This window comes from Penaeus vannamei, chromosome 13 (genome assembly GCF_042767895.1).
Source record: "Penaeus vannamei isolate JL-2024 chromosome 13, ASM4276789v1, whole genome shotgun sequence".
In the NCBI taxonomy this organism is placed as follows: Eukaryota; Metazoa; Arthropoda; class Malacostraca; order Decapoda; family Penaeidae; genus Penaeus; species Penaeus vannamei.
In genome coordinates this window covers 34,773,991-34,778,990 of record NC_091561.1, presented here as the reverse complement: position 1 = coordinate 34,778,990, position 5,000 = coordinate 34,773,991, and the positions used below count along the sequence as shown (strand labels likewise).

General features: G+C 32.7%; 1 protein-coding gene across 1 annotated transcript in view; it reads right to left on the bottom strand.

The window, feature by feature from the left end:
• The window catches only part of Trpm (transient receptor potential cation channel, subfamily M), a 189,886-nt gene that overhangs the window by 25,267 nt on the left and 159,619 nt on the right, over positions 1–5,000 (bottom strand). The gene's annotated exons all lie outside the window — the stretch shown is intronic.

The following is a 5,000-nucleotide window of genomic DNA, read 5'->3' as shown; positions in this document are numbered from 1 at the left end:
AAAACTTGGATTGAAAACAACACTGCTTGTGCTGTGCTGTCAGAAAAACTCCTGAATTGAAGGCATCGGCAACATAACCAATTATCAAATAATATGAAAGGAATCAATAAATAAAATTCTATACTGCAACTTAATGCAAATATTTAGAAAAAAGTGCAAGTATGGCCATAGGATATCTAAATATTTTACAATGTTTTCATGTTATCAAAATGATATCTATACAGAGACACAAAACTAGATAGCTTTCAGCATTTCTGATACAGTCAATGAAATATTTAATGATATTAGAGACAATTTTGATTCATTAGCCCAATCAATTATGGTACAATATGCACAATTAAACAATATTAAGCAATCTTTTGATACATTCCTCGCAAATGATTATGACTACGTAATATCCAAAACTCTTAGGATCTCCATTAGGTCAGTTATATCTTTACCATCTTTATGACTGCATTAAGTAATTTTTTTCATTGCTAGGCTACGTTAATGGCTGAGACAAAATGGAAAACATTAAGAGCAAATTCTTAATAGCTTAAGAGCTTCCAAACCAAACTGACTTTGTCTTGTGAACTATGAACACATGATCTCAAATCTACGAGGTTACATCTACAACATAAGGTTATTGACATATTACAATGATTTTTGAAGTGATAAATGATAGAGTGAATAATTAAAGTACAGTAACTATGTATTCAGCAAACATGGTTTATCCATCTAAAGAAGATACATTTAGTTCAATGTGAAAGTATGTGTATAGGCCTTTATAGTGTACAGAGAAATTATAATGTATAGTCCATACACTAAGCAGAGTAATTACTATTTTTAAATAGACTAGTTTTAAATAGAGGAAAAAATCTAAGTAATAAGCTCTATAATAATGGTTCTTTCATAGTTTGATGCATATATGATACCCATTAACATTAAAGAAAGATGTCAATGCATTAATAACACACCACATTTGATTCTCCTGTACCTATTGTTCCCACTAGAAGCAATTTTAAATGCAATTTTTTCACTACTTAAGCTATCTATAGAATAAAAAAAAATGGCCAGATACTGGACAATTAAAAATTCTGGAAACACAGCGTAACTCCAACACTGACATACACAGTGGTCACATTATGACTCTGGATAATGATTACAGCACTGGTACTTGTGTTCTATACACCTAACTAACAATTTTACTAAGACCTAGTAACAACATACACTAATACCTCATACTAAGACTAATAATGCAAACATGAATAAAAAGCAACTCCTTATTTATAAAATAAAAGATAAGGAATATGTGTTAACTAATTCAGCAGAACAGTGTCTTCATCTTTTTTTATAAAATAAAGAATATATTTAGATGTTGCATCTCAGCTATCATCAAGACCATAATGGAAAACCATACTGTAAGTCCCACCTATCCATAATCTGATTCTTTTGCATCGCTGCTAAATAACAATATTTTGATATATAAACCTAATAGTATCATTTATACACCTATGTGATAACAAAAAACAGTTCATTAGCCCAACAATGACAAGTTTTCATTATTTCAATAATGTCTGGTGAGGAAAATCAGGACATGGACAGGATGGGGCATCACCCAGTATCTGGAAATATCCACCCTTTTGTGACACATCACCCATCACCAATGAGATAAACTATATCATTTTGGTCTCCTCCCCACTGTCGTCTTTCTGGGCATTAGAATTTCTATTGCACTTACAATTTGAATCTAATCTATGCAAAATTTCCAAGAAGTCTTCATCTTTATTCTTAATAATGATGGACTGTCTATAAATTATTTATAAATTATCTACAAGTTCATTATGAGAATGTTTTGGGGAGAAAAGAGCTATCAATTTGCAAGACTAACAGAAAACCAAGAGAGCAAAATAAATTTCAATGAAAAACATTTCTATATTACATATATTCTGAATAAACAATTGGATTAAAGAATGAAACACTGAAACAATGTTGGTTGTGGGTTTTGTGATCTTGGCTTTAAGTGACAAAGGACCAGAGAGTGCTTAAAGTAAATTTTGATTATTGTGGTAAATTAATATATGTGAAATGATCTTTGAAACTTGCTGTCCACAGCTAAAGCAACTGTAGATATTACATTTGTACACAACCTATGGCAAAATCTATACCCTGATATTTCCAATGTTATCCTTAATGGCAAGCCTCTCATTGCCCCAGTACTTACTTCTTAATTAGGTAAAAAATCTGCTTATCATCTACAAGGATAATGTTCTAGAATGTCCTTTGCTGGAAAAGGTGGACGACATTCCAATTTTGGATACCTATTTTTTTTTTAATGGAAGTTATGGAAACAGCATACATCCCACATATCCCTGTTTACCCACAGAAGTACTCAGTTGTTGCACTTGCCTGCATAGGCCTAACTTAGAGGGTAGCCAGCAGCATGATAAGCAACTATCATTATCATCACAATCATAAGTAATACTTTCACGACTGTTATTATTATTGTTGCAGTCTTTGTCAAAAAGGATAAACTTGTGATATTTCTAAAAATTAGTTAGTTTACAGTAAATGTTAAATGAGAAAGTAGACATACCCTGATGAATTGACCTTGCAGCAGATATGGCCAAACAAACTAATTTGAATCATATCTTCTAAAAGATAACAATTCTGGTGATGTGTTAAAGCACTTTTAACCCCTTGTATATGAAAATGTCTCCATATGTTTCATGGCAGTAACCTGGAGATTACCTTGGTCCAAACCTGTCAGGATGCATGATACCAGATTGACCAGGAACAACCTTCTGAGTATCTACTTGGAAGGGTCATTGATTCAGGAAGATTTCTAATGATAATTTCTCAATTTCATTTTCTATAGATTTGCTGAACCTATGATACCCTCCAAAGCTAATGTGCATCTCTTTCTTTTGTATCTTACAGTTAAGGAATTTAATTAACATCAATGTCTAACAGCATTCTTTAAAATTTACCACATTTCCCTTCACTGTACTTCCAATACTGATCTAGCACAATGTCTGAAAGGACAATGCATGTAATAGTAGTGCTTTGTGTTAAACAATTACATAATTAAATGTTGAAAAATGTAGTCTGACAATAATGGGAAGAATAGGTTGGCTTTTGATTAAGACTTTGGCATAATTGTGTGCTTTCCTATTCTTCCCTTTAGTGCTTTGTTTGTAACTTATTCAACATGAATCCTTTACATGTTGGGATATACTATATTACCTAGTTTTTAAAGATATATTATATTACCTAGCTCATTGCAATACAAGAAACTGTCCACACTAATAAAACTTAACAAGTGAGTGGAAAAATACTGAAGTCACAGTTGTACATCATCTTTAATACACCATCTAAATAGTTGACAAAATACTAAAGGGCATCTACAGCTGAATCAATACTTTCACTAGCCTAGTGGGGCTATTAAACCCCAAGATCAGATGGGTTTTGTCTGGCAAAGTGTGGGTTCTCATGAACTATTCTTCTTATTTATGACATATTTTATGCTACTTCTGTGTTCTCCCTTCAGCATTAAAATAATGGCAACAGATTTTTGTATCATAACATATGTATAAAAGGTTGAATGGGATGCCACTTGGCTGGTTTGAGGAAACACATGCTACACAGGAAGATTATGAAGACATTAGCATAGGCGCACAAATAGGGGGGGGGGGGGCAACCACCCCCAACTCTAGAAATGAATGGGTATGGACCTAACTTCTGCCCTCCCACTCCTCAACTTTCGAGGGCATTCTCTGTAAACAAACAAACAGTGCACATTACCCAATTGCTGGGAACAATGACTCCCTTCAATTGAGAGGGCAGCTACAACTGAGTCTGGTGTTCAAAATGAAATAACCATCACATCAAAGTATCATCTAAATAAAAATGTCAAGAGATTTTGGTACAAAAATCAATGAATTTTCCTCATCAAAACGGCTAAAATCCAGGGACTGCCAGGGGCAGGACCCCCAGCTATTTTTTGTGGAAGCCTACTTTGCTCCCCCCCTACTTCAAAATACCTTCCTACGCCTATGGTTAGTGATTTATTAGTCTCAGTCCCAAAAGCAATGAGCAGTTAATAGATTTTGGATAACTAATGTAACCAGCTAATGGAAATACCATCACCAGCTAGCTTACACATTTTTCTTCTGATAACATTTCTATCAGTTAGTGTTAATAAAGGAGGAAAGGTTTAACAACAATTTCCACTCATGTAAACAGGAACTTTACTATTACAGTGTCAGTTATAGTATTTACTTATTCTTTTTTCAATATCATGTGACACAGTATTATAGAGCATATCTATAAAGTCTAATCAGAAATGCTGTAAACAAAGTAATCTTACTGATACCATTCACTTTTACATTTCAAAATAGTTCTTGATTAAATATTTCAAAGCACAGAAATAAGAGTGAGCATAATATCAGAGAGAGAATAATAAAAAAACAGAAAGAAAAAAATATATTCATAACCAAAAAGCATTTACTGCTATAGAAATCTTGATCACAAAAAGCAACTAAAAGAACAAACTTTCATGGACTATGTGAGAAAAGAAAATTCATATAATTTCAAAACAAGCTGTAAAGAGATAGATTTAAGATATCAATGCACCCACCTAGGAAGATTCATTTATTGCAAACATCTGAGTTACTTATGCAAGGCTTAAAAAAAGTTTGTACTGTCAATGACAACAGAGGTGTCTCTGTTGAGGTTTGTGAAGAGCATACATGTCAAATCTAAGTTTTGGTGACATTTTCTTTGAATTTAGGTATTCTGTGATATTACTTTTACTTCAACTTTTTTTTTTAATGATTGATTATTGATGGCGTTTCAGCTGATGTTCATATTTTTCTTATGCATCTAAATGACTGTCACCATATATCATGTTCATAATAGTACCTCCTGAACCTTGAAAGATTACATAGTTAAAAAATGTAATATAGTGTCTAATTTTCTAAAACTGTAATACAACACAAGCAACTGTTCAACAAGAGTGA